Source organism: Cylas formicarius, unplaced genomic scaffold (assembly GCF_029955315.1).
Source record: "Cylas formicarius isolate icCylForm1 unplaced genomic scaffold, icCylForm1.1 PGA_scaffold_7__23_contigs__length_41026272, whole genome shotgun sequence".
In the NCBI taxonomy this organism is placed as follows: Eukaryota; Metazoa; Arthropoda; class Insecta; order Coleoptera; family Brentidae; genus Cylas; species Cylas formicarius.
This window is the reverse complement of record NW_026844352.1, coordinates 7,783,714-7,804,429: the sequence shown is the minus strand read 5'-3', so window position 1 is coordinate 7,804,429 and position 20,716 is coordinate 7,783,714. Positions and strand designations below refer to the sequence as shown.

General features: G+C 35.0%; 1 protein-coding gene and 1 long non-coding RNA gene across 4 annotated transcripts in view; one reads left to right on the top strand and one right to left on the bottom strand.

The window, feature by feature from the left end:
• Nucleotides 1-20,716, bottom strand: part of LOC132705524 (teneurin-a) — a 737,223-nt gene that overhangs the window by 637,601 nt on the left and 78,906 nt on the right. The window lies entirely within an intron of this gene.
• Nucleotides 1-20,716, top strand: part of LOC132705517 (uncharacterized) — a 29,200-nt gene that overhangs the window by 2,497 nt on the left and 5,987 nt on the right. The window contains exons 2-3 of one of the 2 annotated variants that reach the window (XR_009619449.1): nt 5,401-5,560; nt 17,105-17,412. This is a non-coding gene — a long non-coding RNA (uncharacterized LOC132705517). Of the gene's footprint in view, nt 1-5,400; nt 6,974-7,022; nt 8,132-17,104; nt 17,413-20,716 lie in introns of those variants that run through there. The other variant, XR_009619448.1, reaches the window with a different exon arrangement.

Genomic DNA, 20,716 nt, shown 5'->3' with positions numbered 1-20,716 from the left:
TCTTGCTTTATTTTTATGTAAACGTTGCTGAGGAAGTGATTAAAAAATTGCCTGCAATTAGAGACACTGCTCTTTCAGCGATCTCATCACCAATTTTCTCTGGTTCTTTTTATATAAATCCCGTTGACGAGGCAGAGAGTACATTTCTCTCCTTAACAATTCACCATCAACTGACATTTGTTATGCAAATTTCAAAATCTTAGCAAGTACTATTGACCTGTTGATGACTCCGTCAACTTAATTGATTAATAAGAGCTTTCTCACTGGCGTTTTTCTTTCTAAATTTAAAATTAACCGAGTTTTACCGCTTTGGAAAAAAAGAGATCCCAACAATGTCTATAATTACAGTCCAATTTGAACTGTTCTTTTATTTGAGAAGATAATTTAGAGAATTTTAAAGGACAGATAGGTGCATTTTTTTAAAAAACGTGATTTTTTGAATAAGGACCAGCTTGGTTTTAGGGCTGGACATTTTACAACGAAGGCCCTATTACGGATCTTGGAGGGTGTGGTCGAGGGCTTCAACTTGGGGGCTGCATGGTGTTATAACGATTCCATAGTGTTGTAATGATTTGTCCAGGGCCTTTGACTGCGTGTCCCATGATATTTTATTAAAAAATTAGAATACAATGGAATAAAGGGGATGGATGCCTTTGATACTTCTCGAAAGTTATATGAAAATTAGATCTCAATCTGGTTCTCTTTAACAAACGCCCCGGAACTAAAATACGGACTACCGCAAGGCTCAATTTTGCTATTGTTTATCGTATATGTGAATGACTTGAGTAATTATTTGATTTCAATCAAAATTTGTTACCTCCAGCCTCAGCATTGAAACTTTGTCTGACACCTCAAATGCTGCTTGAAATCTAGCCGAAAGATGGTTCGGTGAGAAATAATCTTTTCTTAAATAATTATAAAACCGAAATTTTGAAAATACCGACTTAATCGAGGTTAGCGGTAGGTAACAGTATTAAGCTGTTGCGTCTCATTATAGATCACAAATTGTCGTGGTCACACCTTACAGATGAACTCTCTAAAGCTTTATCGAGTCTGATATTTTTAATAAGAAGACTGCGATCTTGCATAAATTTCCATTGTGGGGGCACAGTACTGCAGCACAGGTCATTTTTAAATTACAAAACAGAGCGATTAGATTATGTGGTGGGCATTATCGTGCCCATTGCATTTTTTTGAGCTAAGGGATTATGCCTATACCTTGCATCTTCGTTTATTTTCCCTTAATTGAAATGCATCATAAAAATAAATCATTATCCCGCTGCATAAGATATCAAAGTCTGTTCGTAATTCTTGGAATTACATACTGTACAATAGACTACCAACATCTAACAAAAAATTTAAAAGATCAATGATAGAATATTTGCTTGCTCATTGCTTCTATTTTGTTCAGGAATACCTTGAGAGTAATTTTGTTTTCGACAAAAATAATTAAGCAGTTTTCACCTTTTTTGTTTTTTGTGTGCTTATTTATTTATTTATCGTATGGCTCTACAAGTGCTATATAATAGGTTACAAACAAAATTTTTATGAAAGGTAGGTATAAATGACAATTAATACAAGTAATGTAAAACACAGTAATACACATTAAATATGACACAGACAGTACATATAACAGGTGCATGCGAGCAACCTAGCGGTATGGGAAAATTAAATCTACAGGTCCAAATCCAGTTCAGATAACCATGCAATGGCAGCGGGGTTTGCATCAGTAAAGTCTTTCCATTGTCCAGTAAATCTTCTCAGTGGGCAGTCTTGGACTATATGTGTTAATGTTTGCTCTTCAGCTCCACAGTCACATGCTGGATTGTTGGCAATTCCCCATTTGTGCATCGCTGATCTCGTTTTTGCATGTCCAGTTCTAACTCTATTTAATAGGGACCATGTTTTACGAGGTAGTTGCATCCCTGGGAGCTGTTTATTAGGATCTTCTATGTTGTGTTGATTGACATTGCTGTTATTCCATACGGATGTCCATGATTCAGAGGCGTCGTAGGTTTTTCCTGGAGCAAGTGCTTCCAAGTTCCATATTGGGGCCCTTGATTTCAGTCGATTCACACAGGGTTCATCGATTACCTTGTGAATAGGCCACGTTCTTGGCTGGTCTGGGTGATTTATCTTTTGCCATTCTTGGAATGTAGCCTGTTGTCTTCGGATTCCTGGGGGAGCGATATTTGATAGTACGTGGAGCCATGGTAAAGGAGTCGACTTCAGTGTCCCTGTTACTACTCTCATGGCTTCATTAAGTTGGGTGTCAATCTTATTTACATGAGAGCTTCTGCCCCATACAGGAGCACAATACTCCGCTACAGAGTAAACAAGGGATTGTGTTGCAGTGCGTAAGGTAGCTGCATTTGCTCCCCATGTGGTGCCTGCCAATTTACGTATGATGTTGTTTCGGGTTTTAAGTTTCTGGCATGTCAATTCAAGGTGCTTTTTAAAGCTGAGAGACCTATCGAGGACTACGCCTAGATATTTGGGGTGTTTGTTGTGTTTGACTGGTTCTCCACAAAACGTGACATTTAGTTCTCTGTGCGCCATCCTGTTATTTAAGTGGAAGGCACATGTCTCTGTTTTATTTGGGTTCGGGCGCAGTCTCCATTTTTGGAAGTATTGGTTTAAGGTTTCTAAGTCGGCTGTTATGATTGTTTTTCCTTCTTCAAGGTGTTTATTTTGAGTGGCTATAGCCATGTCGTCTGCGTAACAAAACTTACGTGACGTAGTATTTGGGGTGTCACTTATGTAAACATTAAAAAGTAGTGGAGCCAGTACTGAGCCTTGTGCTAATATTTATGTTAATAATTCTGTATTCATCTGTGTATATGTTTCTATTTAATTGTTTTACATTTATATTGTTTTGACTTTGTCTTGACAATAACATATAGCCTGTGACATCTACGATTTATGAACATTTATTAATATTTATTGTGATGACGAAACCATAATCTGTAAAAGTTCCTGGTAAATAAGCTTCCATTTCTATTTCTATTTCTAAGCAAAAATTGCCTGTTTTGAGAGATTCAAATGTACAAAACTTAAACAAATATTTGGATAGGGATTTTGTAATTGTTTTTTTTATTTTACCACCAATACTTTAACACGATATTATTCAAAAATTTGATATTGCGAGTTTGACGAACTTTTCACACATATAGGTGCGTATGGTGTCAGTAAAATGCAAAAAAAGTAAATACTGTATTTCTTTATCCAATTGAATTGGGCAAATCAATAGTATCTAGGTTGAGCTCTGTATTACTATCGTATAAAATGAATATTTATACTTATATACAATGTAATAATGAAATAATTGTACAAATATATTCTGAAGTTTAATTAATACGCGAGTTCAATTACGTATTTCCCGGTTACGCAAGAAGGAAGTCTAAACTTCACCGGAGGTTGTGGATTTGATTCCTACCGGCAGCTGTGAATGCTTGTGTGAATGAGCGACATTTTATAGATACGTATATAGCAAAGTTAAAGGGACAAATAGCGAATGGAACCCTAACATTAGATGTCACACGGGAGTACAAATTATTCGAACTCGAAAAACAGTCCACAATTTTTCAGCGCTTTTCATTGGCACACTTTATATATATTATCCAACTTTCGTAAATATTTTAAAAATTTAAATACTTCTGCATAAACGCTGGAGCTGTAACTGGTAATTTGTAAACTGTTACTGTAAGCTGTAACTTATCTTACAAGCTAGGGATTTATCTAAAACAATTTAATCAAGCAATAAAAGAAAATTATTAAAATGTCAGTCGTTTCATGATTTTAAAGTCGGTCCACCTTTAAAGTAAAAATAGGAATAGGAGAGACGGACGGTAAGAAGTGTCCGTGGAAAATAACACGTCGAAAAGGCATGGTGATATGGTATCCGGTTAACGGAGCTTTTCCGGTACGATATAGGACGCGCTTTCCGGTCTTACAACAAAATGCGTCCTGGAAAGCTTGTTATGCAATACAAGTTAGATTCGAAGCGAGAGTTTTGAAAGGACATTTAATTAGCAAATGCATTAACGAGCTAGTGGACGGCAGTTTCACTACCCATATCCCAGCATTTTATTATGTAAAACGATAGTACGTAATGCATTAAGGGTGTGTGCCAATTATTTATTGGCAAAACTAAAATGCATTAAACCTGTTTAAGTCAAGATATCTGTTGAAGAAAAAATGTCTTTCGAAAATGTTCACTTTACTCAGGATCTGTCGGAGTAGAGTAAATAAACTTAATCGATGTTGCCTCAGTCCACCACTTAGGATCATTCACCGCCGTCGCATCCCGACGAACTGTTTATGTTTTGATTACTTTACCAAGAAAATTCGGAGCGGCTTGGCGCTTCAAAAGAGTTTGATTGAGTTTGGCCCTTCTCAAGCCACGACCTCGGAAACATGCTCACGTGATCGCAGGGTTTAAATAGCAAATCGCAAACGCGAAGCTTCGTCAAATCTACAGCAAGCACGCACGCGTCTCTCCTACCAGAAAATAATTTCCCGTAAATTCAATAAACCTTGTGGGCCTAGTAGTTACATTTGAAGCTGATACTTGAGCAATATTATGATATCTATAGAATGTTACGAGGTCGGTAACGGTAGAACATGGCCGTAAGAGAACTTTGATCTGCGGTCTGAAAGTATTATTGCTTGGTTCATTATTGCTCCAATTTCCAAATTTTGCAAAGCAAGCAACAAAAATACAGCGAAATATAACCTTAAAATTTATTCATAAAATAGCTCTGTTCTATTTTGATGTAGGGTGGATTACTTCTGCCGTCGCATAAATTTTGATTTTTTCACAGATTAGCATTTGTCATAAAAATATAAAATGTTATTCTTATAGACTTTTATTTGGACAAGGAAATGTGGATGGAAGAAAATTATGGCGGAAATACTATATGTTAGGAATGATTATTAAAGTGATTGTGTTTTAATTTTTTGTTTCATTTTAACCATTTTTTACATCAGAAAGATGAACAATCAATTTAAATATTTTCTGCTACTCCAATGCAACAAAAGATTTGGTGGGGACATTTCAGGGTCGCCGTGAGGCCGTGGGTCCAGAAGCCAAGTCCACGATGCTGCAGATTTCAAAATAATTTTGGATCACTATAAATATATTTTTATGTGATTCTCATGTGGATATGAGAAATGTCGCACCTTATTCATGTTTGTTACCCCAAGGGTCACTCACAATTAACTTGGGACATGTTGCACAGTGAATCTAGTCAAGTTGATAAGCACTTTCAAAATCTATTTTGCTAAAAAATAAATGTTCACTAATCTATCACTTGTCAGTTCTATGACGAAGCTTAAGAAATGTTAAAAACTTGAAATTCTGCTCATTAATCAAACTTGCTGACGTTTCGCCATCATTAGTTTCAGTTAAGCTCTGAAGAAGCCAACAGGATGATTGGCCAAATGTTAGCCAGTATGTTTTGTAAACAACGGATGCAAGAGGAATGCAGAAGATTTGTAAACAGTTTTACAGTAACCTGTGAAAGTTTCTTTTAAAATTTTATCCAGAGTGGTTCATAGGGTAAGTAAGTAAGTAAGTAATTTTTAAATTCCAGATGGAAAAAAGTCATAAATACTTTAATAAGGTGCTTGTTTAAAAAATGAAGTTGTCATAAAATTTAGATAAATTTGATTTGGTAGACGTCACCTTTTACCTTAGCTGGTGGCTTCAATAAATAAGGGACGATAATGACGAAAAAATATTCACAAAGATACTCACGGGTTAGTAAAAAATATTCTTTTGCATTCGGGTCGTAGTGCCCTTCAATAAAATTAATCACTATTATTTTGGAAATAATAATTGATTGTATGCACAGGAATTCATGTGTCTTGTGCGGATTTAGCATCCGATGTATGTCCTGTATCTATAAAACAATCAACCTTTTGCTAATTCTTATTCGGATTATATCTATCTAGTACCGACTGTCAAATTGCAAAGTCTGCTACATCTAGATCTCGTTTGTCTTCTTGGTCGGTGTGCATATCCCTTATATCCAGATTTTAATAGATGGTTTGCTGTATTTAACCCTTAACCTAGGTTGTTTTGTTATATAATTGCAAGTAAAATATCAAGTTAGTAGTGATAATCTCCAAGCCTTATTGAACTGAAGAAGAGCGAATAATTTGGCCTAAAACTCAACATTAATAAAACAAAATATATGATAATGAGCAAAGAGACCGAATCAGAAGGCGGCATAGCCCAGAAAATTACGAACTTCTTCATTTGATAACACTGGGAAAATTTGCTACTAAACGTGCTCCAACTTTTCGGCTCAAGAACGACTTATAATAAATATGATCGATAACAAGCAAGCAAGCAAGAGAAGATCAGTAAGTGTAGGTGGTACTGAGTGGTTAGTAATGTGTATTTTCTTTAGCTGTCCTAAAGTGGTCGTGCAGTTTCGAGCTTGCGACTTTGACAACGTCACGTTTCGCTCTTATTATGGCTTCCAAAGGTCAGTTATTTTCGGAACTAAACAACTCAAAAAAGCGACGGGTCATAAAACATTATTATCATATTTTGCGAGGGCTGGTTAACGAAATCGATTCCCACAATTTCCCATTCATCACCAACTAAAACTCCCAAAATAGCACCCCTCGAAAGGAATAACTTTTTTTTTCACAACGGGCCGATGTATCATCGCGTTCTGTCAACAAAGCAAACCCATGTGTATCGACGTAATGATGTTTCCCGCGCAAGTGGGGAAAATTTATTTCAGCGAGTTGTGTGTAAAGTTTTATTCGTTTTTTATAACCTCAACTGCCATGTAACAGGAATACTGTGTGTGTGTGTCTCGAGAGAACCGAACTAATTTAACATAAGTGCTCACACGGAATATAAACCGTGCAGTGTTTCCTTGAATTTGGATGCATTCGGTCTCCGGATGCCACGCCGTCGCGTGTAACTTCAAATGATAAACTTCAACGAAACAAAGTAACAATTTAATCAGTTTTGTGGCGAAAGTTTAATTTCAATCTTTTAGTTTTATTCGGCGCTTGTCGGTCTGGATTGCATCTGCACATCGTTGTTTAAAATGGAAGCGGTTTGCGTACTTCCGAATCGAAAATAAGCCCTTATTTGTGGGGAAACCATTGAACCTTGCCTCCTGTTACTAATTTGATTGTATGTGGGCTCGTGATTTTGGTTGTTCCAAGACGACCCTGAAACCAAACAACTTTAAAACCTTCTTTCTACTCAATACTCTAAAACCCAGTTAAGCACTGATCAATCATGTGTGCAATGGTTACTTTCAGACGTATTTTAGTCACGGGTTTGGGAGTAATCGGATGTTTTCCGTATTTTGACATTTGTCAATTCCGACGGTCACGCCACACGTCACCCTGTGAATGTATTCCTGCTGTTTTGCAAAAATTCACGACATTAGAAATAGGATATTATGCAACAAGTGCTGTAAATGTCAATTGGCACTAGCGGGCGCAGCGGGGCGAGTACTTAATAAACGAATGACTTGAAAAGTTTGCCAATCGTGTTGCTTACTATAATTTTTCTACGACCGTTAGTTTTTGGGTACATTTTTGCAAAACAACACAAATACATTCACTGACATGACTATCAGAATTGCCAAACGTCAAAATTCAAGCCATGCGGTAATATCTCCGAAACCATCCGATTGTTCCCAAACCCGTGCGTGCGGTAATATCCCGAAAATGTCCGAAGGGGCTGGAAGAAATTCACGTAGTAAAGTGACGCTTTCCGTAGGCTATATCGGCGTATAATTAGGTGTTTTACAGAAGGGAGTAGAAAAAAATATAAATTTAATAAATAAATTAAAAAACATATAAATTTTGATAATTTTTATATTTGTGGATATCATTTTAATTTTGGTCGATGTGGATTGTCCGTATTTAGTTTGTATGGACTTGATATTTTCTTTTATTAGTGTTCTACGTTTAATATATATTTTTCTTGTTATAACAATTGTAAAATATTTTTCGGATATTTATTTTAGTATTGTAAATACATTAACATTATTTACTACTCGCATAGATATTATTTAGTTATTTTACATGATGCCCTTTGTGTTACTTGCAATATATTTATTGGTTAGTAAACCCTAAAGTGATTGTGTTTGCAAATTTATTTACCTTATTTACCGATGGGTAATTAAACATAACTTACTCATTCGAACACTTCCAAATAGAAGTTATGTTTAAATTGAATTGAAATTAAAATTTAAAGTATTATATATAGATAAAAATATTTTAACGGAACAGCTCACTTTTAATCGAGATTAAAGTAATTTCTTTTATTGATATGTGCCATCCATCTCCGATAATATTAGGTAGTTTAAGGAAGGGAGTAGAAAAAATATAGTGTGCAACACGTTGACAAAATTCTTCTGTCACTCCTTTATTAAGCACTGGCTCCGCTGACTCCGCTTGGCCAAATGAGACCATTGTAATAACTTCATTTTGTATTTCTATATGGCTGGCGTAGCTTTTTTTCAGTCTCTAAATGGCTTTAGTTGAGACTTGAACTAGAACGTTTAGATTCTTTTTCGTCTTGCATCATAGGTAGGATACACATTATGCATTGCAAGGTTTAAAGAAATAAAAAGTACGGAAGCTGCTCTGCTATACTATCATAAAATTACATACAGACAAAATTAGTTTTTTAAAATAATGAAAAGTAAACCAAATTAAAAACAAGTATTTCAGAATTTTTAGAAAATTCCGGAATTAATACTAAGTTATATTAATTTAATGCGTCTACAAAATATAATTTCACAAAAAATGTACGTGCCTACTTCCGTCTATGTTCAAGACATTTTTGTGCAGATGGGCTAAAGAGCAAATCGATACGTACCGTATTTTATTCCACACCTGAAAACAGATATTGGAAAAACAGTAAACCTTTCCTTTTTTATAATTTAAAAGAAATAAATAAGTAAATAAATATGGGTTTAAAAACGATCCGCCAGAAGCTAGGGTCCCGTTTCTCATTGTCATTTTGTCTCTAATTTGCTGCGCCGCCAGATCAATGTAAACTACTGTCGGGTAATCTGAAACTCGTATCCTGTCTGAACCGAAGCCAGTCTGATGAAGTATTCCGGCAGGTAATGCAGTGTAAGTATTTAGCGTCTCGCCAGAAGTAGTTTAAATGAATATCAAAGTAGTCCAAACGCGACCTTTTTTGGATTGATTTGGGATTTAGTCAACAAAAATAAATCGTGCCACCATCGCATTGGAACCACCAATAATAGACAACTGTTATCGAATTCTAATAATCCGCCATCGCTCTGCTATGAAAACGTGATTCAACACCAAAAAATATATTTGTAATGCTCTGAAACCGACTGACCTGAATTTGAAATTAGTAAAAAGATTGCGGTTTTTTTCAACTGCTAAGTAAATTGCCATGTCTACACATTTACATAGTTACAGCAGACAATCGAACGCCGTGACACCTCAAAAAGCAATCTCAACTTGCAAAAACATATCACATTTAAAAGCCATATAAACTTGCAATCTGATTAAAGTCGAGTCAAATCCGAAGACTAAACACGACACGGTTAGAGTGAACAATAACACTCTCGCGCAACACTCGAATCGCTTCGATGCGGCGCAATTTCAACAATAGAGTTTCGTTAAATTTCCTCACTGAGAGATCCAGACGGTTTCGAAAATCTTGACCTGTACGCCCGCAGAAATTATTGGGGATATATCCTTCCGAACAACGTCGTCGGAAAACACATTAAAGTTGGAGAGCATAAACTCGAGTTCAGATCCTGAAGGACTCGAATACTTGTAATACTTGCGATCTAAAGCACACAAAAAGTTCAATAAATGTTAGGATAAAAATATTTAATATACGGTATATAGTAATGGTTTACAAATTAATCACAGCTTTAGTGCATCTAATAATAGATTAGTAGATGCTTTCGATAGCTCAGAATTGATTATAAATATAACTTAGTTTAGTCTAGTTACTGATACGACGTCGTACAAGATGTACCAAATTTGTGATTCTTCCTATAATCTGCTATCCTGTGTATATTTGTTCTATTCCGTGCTTACATTCGAAGGCCATTTGGTTTCTGCAATATTATCACCGTATTCATATAATACTCGATGCGTTTTCTCTCTTTTCGCTTTTCGTTTGATCTTTTCTGAAGTATTGAGAGCGTATCTTGGTCAGTTACGGGTACTATTGTGAATGTTTTCCAACTGCTCGAAGAAAACTTAGATATCGTCTAGTATTTGTTGATTTTCGGTTTGCAGACGTACTCACAGGGACATCTAGTAATGGAATTTGAAACAGCCATTAAGTGAATTCAGTCCAGCCGTCTATATGTTTATTTCAGACTAGCGATAGCAGTATTCTTGGTATGGGCAAAACCATTCCATGTAGATATTCGCTACTATTGGAAAGAATGTGGTCGCGGTATAGATCATCATCAAAAATTGGGTAATTAAGGAAAAATTAAGAAGAGCCAAGTTTTTTAGTTTGAAGGAAACGTTATTATTACTACTATATTTTACACTCACAAACACTTTTAAGTTCTGTATTATAATTTTAATTTTAAACTATGTCACGAGACTCGAATAATTTCCATGATTAATTTAATTTGTGTGGGGTTGCTAGTCCTCCATCGGGCGCCTCCCCAGGTGGCGGATAAGGGAATGCCTCCCAGATATGGGTGGTACCGGAGAAATAAAATACTCGGGGTGGACCAAAACTGGAACAGTTTGGAGTTATGCAGTGAGTCAGCACCCCGCTCATATAAAAAGACATAAACCGCTAAATAGCTCAGAAACGAAAGTAAACCGGACAGACCTAAACAAAAATGACATGGCAACGAAAAAGGATTAACAAATATAGGAATTTCGAACGAACAAGGGAAACGGAATAAAGACTAGGAAGTTTTTTCAGAAATGAACGAGATACATATAGATATCGCCATATTATCTGAATCCAAAAAAAGGGAAAAGGATGCGAAAGGGCCAAATATTATACACACTATTATAGCGGGGTAGAAAAAAGTGAAAGAGCAAAGGCAGGAGTATCAATAATTATAAAAAGGAAATTAGAAAAACATGTTAAATACTGGGACGCCATAAACAAACGAATTATAAGAGTAATAAATATTATTGGAATATATGCTCCAAATGATGATTCTCTAGTAAAGGTAAAAGATGATTTTGAAACTGACACAAGGCAAGTACTAGATACAATTCCGAAACGCGAGGAACTCATTTTAGCTGGAGACTTCAATAGCCGGGTGGGTAGAAAAAAAGACACAAAGTAATAGGCCCTCACGGTGAAGACTGTTGTAACAACAATGAGGATAGATTGATACAAATGTGTGAAGAATATAACTTGAAAATTATGAACTCCTTCTTCCAACACAAGGACAATACAACCTAGGAAGTTTAGAAGATACAAGTACGATCTATTTATATAAACGACGCTTAGATGAAAAACTAATAGAAGACAGCAGAACAATAGAGAAAGAATATAAGCATATAGCTGATAGTATAAAACATGCAGCATTGGAACCACTGGGAAGGTATGAAATTAAACGAAAACCATATTGGGGGGACGAAAAAGTTGAAAATAAAATCAAGGAAAAAAAGCAGTTATACCTGAAATGGCTAGACAGTAAGGACCCAGAAACTAAAGAAAGGTACAAACAGGCAGACAAAGAGGTGAAGAAGGAAGTAACGGCTCGAAAAAATAACATCTGGATAAGAACCTGTGACAAAATCGACAAAACCATCGGAGGACAAAGATGTACAGAAGCGTGGAATTCATTAAAGAGAATACGCCAAAGTGATAAAATAAACTCAGTGACCACAGCGATACCTGAAAATGAATGGATAACTTATTTTAAGAACCGCTGAATACAACGTCAGAATAAATCCAATTACACATAGAGGAGGTTAGAAAAGCTCTAAGAGAGACAAAAAATAGAAAAGCGGCTGGCGTGGGATGCATTCCATCAGAGCTTCTCAAACATGGTTCAGGAAAACTTTTAGGAATGATAACAAATCTCTTCCGAAGGTGCATAAATGGGGAAAACGTCCCAAAGGATTGGTAGACTTGTCATATCACACTTACTTATAAAAATGAATCAAAGAGAGAGCCGAAAAACTACCGAGGCATTGCAGTTATATGTTCAATCGGACGTATATACTCGCGGGTCATAAAATCAAAAATTGAACAGCAAATAGCTACAAGGGAAATGGAAGAGCAGTCAGGTTTCCGTGCCGGAAGATCGGTGATAGACAATATCTTTACTCTTAAAATCCTTGTAGAAAAGAGCAAACAGACAAACCTAAAGACACACTTAGCCTTCATTGACTTGGAAAAGGCATATGACACCGTCCCTATACCCAAGCTGTGGAAAACAATGTTCGACATAGGAGTCAAGCCAAAATTAATCGAGGCGATCAAGAACTTGTACCAGCACAACACTGCAAAAGTTAAAATAGCAAATATGCATCTAACAGATAACACCACTGATAAAGGACTACGACAAGGCTGTTGCTTATCGCCAACATTGTTTAATATATATATAAATGGAAAATTTAAAACGTGGATAAGACAATGTAAAGGTATGGGAATAGCCGTAGATGAAAACCTCCTTATGACCCTCTTCTATGCTGATAATATAGTAATAGCCGAAGATGCAGATGATCTGAGCTATATGGTACGGAAACTGAACGAGTATTATGTTCATGCCGGTTTGAAAATAAACATGACGAAGTCAGAATACATGATTGTAGGTAATGACGAAATAAGAGATCTACCACTAGAAAACGAAAAAATTATAGGAGTAGAAAGATATAAATATGTGGGGGTAATATTTAATAAGGACGGAGATAGCAGGGAAGCAATTCGGGAAAGAGTAGCAAAAGAAAGAAAGATAATCCGATCACTTAACTCAGTACTATGGGAGAAGAACATACGGAAGACAACAAAAAAACGAATGTCCTCTTCCTTTGTGACATTATACGGAGCGGAGATCTGGGATCTGAATAGAGACAATAAAAATAAATTATTATGTACAGAAATGGATTTTTGGCGGAAAAGCTTGGGCGTATCACGATTAGAAAGAAAAAGAAACATCGATGTAAAAAGAGAAATGGAAATAGAAAAAGACATTACAGAGGAAATAGAAAGGCGACAACTGGTATGGTTTGGACATGTAAACAGAATGACAGATGATAGATGGCCAAAACGAATTTTAAAATGGATTCCCCCGCAGAGACGAAAACGTGCTCGACCAAAGCGTAGTTGGAGAGAGGAGGTGGAAGAAGCAATGGCAGCAAGAATTATTTTATATATATATATATATATATATATATATATATATATATATATATATATATATATATATATATATATATATATATATATATATATATATATATATATATATATGATGACACTATATTCCGGGATATCATCCGTTCGCTCGTTGAACTCCGACTGGAATCCTGCATCCGACTGGGATCCTGCAAATCTTGCATACGACTGGAATCCTGCAGACGTTTCGCCAAAATCTCAATTGGCATCTTCAATGCTCGCGCTCCGAAAACACTTCGAACACTGTTCGAACAGTGTTCGAAGTGTTTTCGGAGCGCGAGCATTGAAGATGCCAAGTGAGATTTTGGCGAAACGTCTGCAGGATTCCAGTCGGATGCAAGATTTGCAGGATCCCAGTCGGATGCAGGATTCCAGTCGGAGTTCAACGAGCGAACGGATGATATCCCGGAATATAGTGTCATCACATTTTTCCATCCGTGAATCAATACGTGAGAATATATATATATATATATATATATATATATATATATATATATATATATATATATATATATATATATATATATATATATATATATATAAAATAATTCTTGCTGCCATTGCTTCTTCCACCTCCTCTCTCCAACTACGCTCCGAGTGTTCGAAAACACTTCGAACACTCGGAGCGCGAGCATTGAAGATGCCAAGTGAGATTTTGGCGAAACGTCTGCAGGATTCCAGTCGGATGCAGGATTTGCAGGATTCCAGTCGGATGCAGTATTCCAGTCGGAGTTCAACGAGCGAACGGATGATATCCCGGAGTATAGTGTCATCACATTTTTCCATCCGTGAATCAATACGTGAGAATATATATATATATATATATATATATATATATATATATATATATATATATATATATATATATATATATAATTAAACAAATTCCAATATTACGCAAGAAACAATGAGCCTCCTCCAAAAAAAAGGTCGAAGTCGATTCTATTCAGTTTTGCAAACTATTAAAATATTATCTTCACTTACCGAGCGATTAAGACTTAGCTTCCGGCTCAGGATAAACTACCAACAATCTAACACCATCTCCGGGTAAACAACAAACAGCTTCGAAAGTTATGGCCGCTAGTAACTTTATAAGTTTCATAATTTAAAAGATGTCACCCATCTAATAAGGCAAACTTTCAAAGTTGCAACAGCCTCGTTTATCCCGATAGCGCCCGAGTATTTGGTTCCGAGAAGTTACTAACTTTAGTAATCTACGATCGGAGTGTACGGTATTTTGTTGACGCATAATTTGCAGCCTCGCGTGATATTTTAATTAACACCATATTAACGACATTTTTTCATCGGTTAGGTTTAACGATAGAATGTATGCAGTTTGCAACGAAAATTTTTCCAACTATGAAAAGTAATGTGTTACTATAAAACTCTGAACTGATTATCTAGTTACCGTTTAATTCGCTTCGGAAACCAGTTGAGCACTGAGGGAACGCAATTTGCAGATAGAAATAAAAATTGCAAAAGAGTAAAGTATTGGTGTTACAAGTAAATTAAACTAACGTTGCTTACCTACATGAAATAATGAAGTTGTATTTTGACATCATTTCATATTGTGACGACCTGATGCAGTAAGTGGTGTCGGATTTTTTTTAACTTTTTCTCGTTATATCGAGTCTAAGGGAGCCTGAATTTCCATTTTTCGATTAACGTTTTGAAAAAGAAGAAAAAACGCGAAACAGCTATAAAATTCTTTTTTTTCGTGAAGAAGTTCCGGATGGTTCCTTATAATGTTCACTAGATCAGCACTTCGGGACCTTTTGCAATTTCCATGATGCACTGCTTTTTATAGAAATATGCCAGTATCATGAAATTCTAATTAGACAATGACATATACCGTCTAAACTTCAACAAGGAATAACGTTTAAGGAAAACGGTCAAATCCAGCGGCGTGCAAAAGGGGCCAAAAAATTTCAATGAAAATATGATTTCTTAATGTAGGTGAAAAACAGGTATTATTTAAGGACTGTAAATGTAATACTGTGAATTTCAAATATCGACGGACGAGAATTTTTCATATCCCTAACTAAAAATAATTCTTCTAGATTTCCATCTTCTCATAAGTCCCGGAACAATACATCGCCTATATACAAAGAAAATAAAATAACAAATTACAACCGAGGGCTCTTACGCAATTTCGCTAAAACAACGTACTCTTTCCATTTCGACGAAGAGATATAAAACGCGAAGTACTATACGCATTTACCCTTTTTTATGTCTCGAGTTTAGGCGAAAATATCCATTCGCAGCGTCTGTAAAAGCGAGAGAGTATAAGTTCTAGACATATGAATTCCCAACAAAGTTAACATCAGCAGCACATGATATACTATTTACGTATATAAACTTCGATCATCGACCGATGATATCAACTTGGTTAGCACAATGTTTGCTCTAAAAACCTTGTATTAGTTGCGAATTAAAATACACTGCATAAGTCATTCAAAAAATTGCCTTTGCGGGGTGAGTTTGGGCGAGAGGGTCGCGGGATATTGCCTAACCATGAACGGTATGGTAGGAGAAATTAATTCGCGAGAGGAACAATGAACCACCCACGTTTAAGAAAATAACAAACTTAACTATGTATAATAATATATATAATGTATATTTACAACTATGGAAAGTTATTTTAACTTAAATGGTTTTTACTTAATCTTGACAACGTAGATACAACGTCCACAAAATTAACAGCAATTAAACACAGCAAAAATGAAATTGGATTTCACAATTATTTGTTTTAATATGACAAATACATATCACTGCAAACAACGATTTTAAAGTTAGGAATTTTTTTATTAGCTAATCTTTGTAATATCAATGTTCAAAAAGACCTTTTCAGTTTCAAAAAGTCGCTTTTCTAATAAAAGTTAAGAAAACGTAGACGTGGAAAAAGACAGAAAATTAACGTTAAACTACTCCCCTACATTGGTATTAGTTCAGCGCAAATTGTCATATTCAAAAAGGCATTTCTTACAAACCATATGGCGTTTAAATTGTTAGACTATATTTAACTAAATTTCTAATTGCATATGAAATGTATTAAATCGGTATAAAACCCGGGCGATGTGCAGTCCCAGCAACATTGCCGCCGCCCGTGAAGATATTTGCATCACGTTAAATGGAAACAATACTCCCTTGATTATATATCGTTGTATAATCAGTATTGTAGCAGGGTGTCTTGTTGAAATACATAAACATATGAACCTTACTAAATATAACATAAAACAATACACAGTAAACACTAATAAATTTGAATTTACATTTTTTATTAGAAAAAACAAGCTATACGATGTTTTATTTTGTTGAAAATCATCCTCTTTAATACCTGAGGTACACCAAATACTTGGTTCATATAGGTTAGGCTCAATTTGAGCATAAGTAAGCTTTGCATATACTCAAGACTGCGTCGGCTTAAAATAAAAATGGCAAATTCTCAATATCTTAAGCTTCGTTTAACAAAATGAAATATTTGGTTTGAGTATTTCCATTTCATGTAAGGAATCCAAATTCAAATTCATCCCATCATTTAAAATTTTAGTTAGTTTTAGTTAGTTTTAAATTCGTTAGAATGCTGAAAAATATTCAGCGATGATTTTTAATAATGGTTAACAAATAAAGATAGATGCAAATAATTTTAAGAATGGTCTTTTTCAGAGGTGTTACTAAAGATACATTACACACATATATAATGATAAAAATAAATTTCTCTCATTGTTAAAGGCTCCTGATAAATAACACATTTTATTAAGAAGAAACTGTTGCAAAATGATATTGGAAGGAAACAATTAATTTGGTATGGACAAGTGCAAGGAATGCCACATACAAGACTTCCCAACCAAGCAATGGAATAGCAACCTAAAGAACACCGAAAAAGAGGAATACCAAAAACCTATTGGAAACAGAGCGTAACAAAAGCGATGAACGCAATAAACCTAGAAGATGTCTATTGGGAAGATCAAAAGAGGTGGAGGCAAGGAGTCGGACAACATCGAAAGACGTTCTAAACCGATTACACTCACATTAAGAAGGTAAGCTAGAATGTCTATTATTATATACAGAAAATTTTTGTGATCCAGAAGGCAGAACATGTAAATAGTTCCTTTAAAAGTACTTCTAGACAAAGAATAAATTCATTACCAACTTTTTCTTTTAATCTCGAAAATGGAAGGAGGGAGGGCTTTAGAAAAGAATTTGTATAGGCAATTTTTCGCATTGTCAATTTTCTGTAAGTGTTTGGTTGTCCTCATAGTAAATCTTACAAAAAAATAGAATGAAGTTTAACCAAATGATACAAAATTATTTTAAAAATTTTTAAATTCAGATACATTTCGAAAAAATTGCTATTCCCTATAACATACTTAAAAGATGTAGGTAGTAAATGTAAAAATAATAGGGTTCTAAATACATACCTTTCAATACTTTTATAACGAACTCTGGAAGTTCCCAACTTTTCAATAAGTCTTCTATATTTACTGTTACACAACCCTTACACTTTACACAGGTAAAAACTGAAACTGCACTGAAAGGTCGTGTGAGAAATCGTTACACTTCGTCAGGCTTCGTGCAGCCATGATATGCGATCAACTCTACCACTACTGCTAGAATGGAAAGTATATTTTCAAAGCATTTTCAAATTGAGAATATCAAACTTATTACATCAAGGATATCATAATTTCAAAATAATTATTTTATAGACTTATATTTACTTCTACAAAGAGTATTCAATTATATCTATGACACAGGCCAAATTTCTGAAAGCTGACTCAGTTCAATCTTCATCCCCCTTCGAATAAAAATCAATGCACGCCACTGTAATAACCATAGGCTAATAAGTCTAATGAATCTTAAGATATTCCTGAAAATATTACATAGCAGAATGTATAAAAAATGTGAGCGTAATATAAGTGCAAATCAGTTCGGATTTAAAGCTGGAATGGGCACCAGAGAAGCACTTTTCAGCATATAAGTACTAACACGGTACTGTCTAGATGTTAGAAAACATGTGTCATTGACTACGAAAAGGCCTTTGACAAAGAACAACAAAGAAAACACACTCATGAGATATTGCGAAAAACAGACTGGATGAGAAAGATATCAGATGTATAAAAAACTTATACTGGTATCCGTATACGTAGAGGCGTGATACAGGGATGTGTACTCTCACCACTATTATTCAATATGTACTCAGAAGAGATTTTCAATGTAATGTTTGAGAATTCCGAACAACAAACATGAATAAGTTACAGGACATGTGCACTCAACTGAATGAAACCGGCAAGCGATATGGCCTAAACATCAATACCAAGAAAACTAAATCCATGATCATTAGGCGAGACAAACAAATATATGCTAACGCAACACAGCATAGAAAGCGTAGAACGGGTCGAAAAATATCAACATCTTGGCTGTTGGCTGCATGCAGACTTGAACCCTGAAAGGGAAATTAGAACAAGAATAGAGAATAGAATAGAATGTGCAACATTTATTAAGTTTAAAAACGTACTGAGCTGCAGATATATACAACTGCAACTACGTTTGCGCTACGCAAGATGCCTGTGGCCTGTCTTGCTCTATGGCGTAGAAGCGTATACCAAAAAAAATAGCAGCATAAATAGAATAGAATAGCCACACAGACGTATATTAAAAATATCCTGGACCAATGGATCAACAAATGAAGAAGCAGGATGATAGGATGCAGAAGGAGAGAGGATTGTTTGGTACCATTAAAAAAAGGAAAACCTCCTACGCGGCACATATAATTCGAAATGAAAAATATAAAATTATACAGCTCAAACTCGAAGGAGTGATATAAGGCAAGAGGGGAATGGGTAAAAAGCAGCTGTCATGGCCGAGAAACATCAGACAATGGACGGATCTGAAGACTATAGCTGAGTTCATAAACACCGCAAGAAACACAGACAGATTCCAACATGTAGTCGCTAACATCCAGTAAATTGTTTGGCAACTAAAGAAGATATTTTCTAACAATGCGAATACGGCACAAACATATTCTCAAATCGAAAGTATGTTACGTTTTGTCCTTTTCATTTGAATATTAGATCGCTTAAAACCGAAAATAATACATTTCCATAATAGGTATAATTGTTTCTCCTTCTAAAATTACATATCATCATTTTCAGGAGGCAACACAAATGAAGAGATGATGCAACCTTTGAAGAAGAATTTGCAATTTAGAAATAAAAATTTTCAACATTTTAAAACAATTTCAAACATATTGAAATTATTAATTTAAACTGATGTTCTAAATTTAAAAATATTTAAATTTAAATCGAGTAGAAAATATTGAAGATATACGTAATCTACAATTGAGAATTTGATTTTTTTCTGTGTAGGCATTATTCATTTATAATGCATTGTTGATTAGTTTTTAGCTTTTGAATTTTTTGAGTATTTATTTATCTAAGATAATAAAAATATTGGTCCTCAGTTACTGTCAGTAACTCAGTTGCTTCCATGCACAGAGGAGGTGCAGAAACGCAAAGTGATAAAAATTATATAGTGTTTTCTATCGTTGCTCAAAATCCGATTCAAGAACTTATTGACTCTGCTTCGCAGGTTGTAGTGAACTTAAAACCATTTTATTTTTGAAATTAAATATGCTACAGTGGAAAATTTTATAGTCAGTTTGAAATATAGGTATACGTATTTTCCAATATCGGGATTGTAGTGTTGACCGCGTGTACTTGTGCAATTTAAAACAGATTTTCGTTGCCTTTAAAAAAAAAATAGAAAAAACCGGAATATTAGCAGTCAGTTTCTGCAGGACATTCGTTAACGACCTTCTCAACTCTGAAAACTCAATTGTCCGTAATCAGCTTCGCAACCTTTTAATAAAATCGAATTAAAGCCGAGAAACACAAAGAGGGTCGCCTTCGAACCGGAGCGATCTGAAAATTTCACTAATCCGGGTAGCAACGAAACGTGAAGTATTGTAACACCGGTCTCTATGCCCCCGACTCCGATAATTAATTCTCAATTGAGTTCGAAAGGGTTTAAATTAAACAGGAAAGTCAATGTTTTGTGGAACCCACGCGGCATTCGTGTGTGGGCTATTTATTACGCCGCCCTATACTTTATAGGTATCATTTAATAACGCGCTTCGTAATGAGCAACAAGATATTATTGATGAAGTATTGATTGTAGAATGAATAAGCAAATACATTGAACTACATTTATCCCTCGTAGATTGTTTTACCTACATATAAATTTGTATAAAGTGTACGTCAATACTGGACACATTTCATATAATATATAAAATAAAATAAATTATAAAACATTATGAAACTCAACTATTTTTCCGATTTTTTAAAA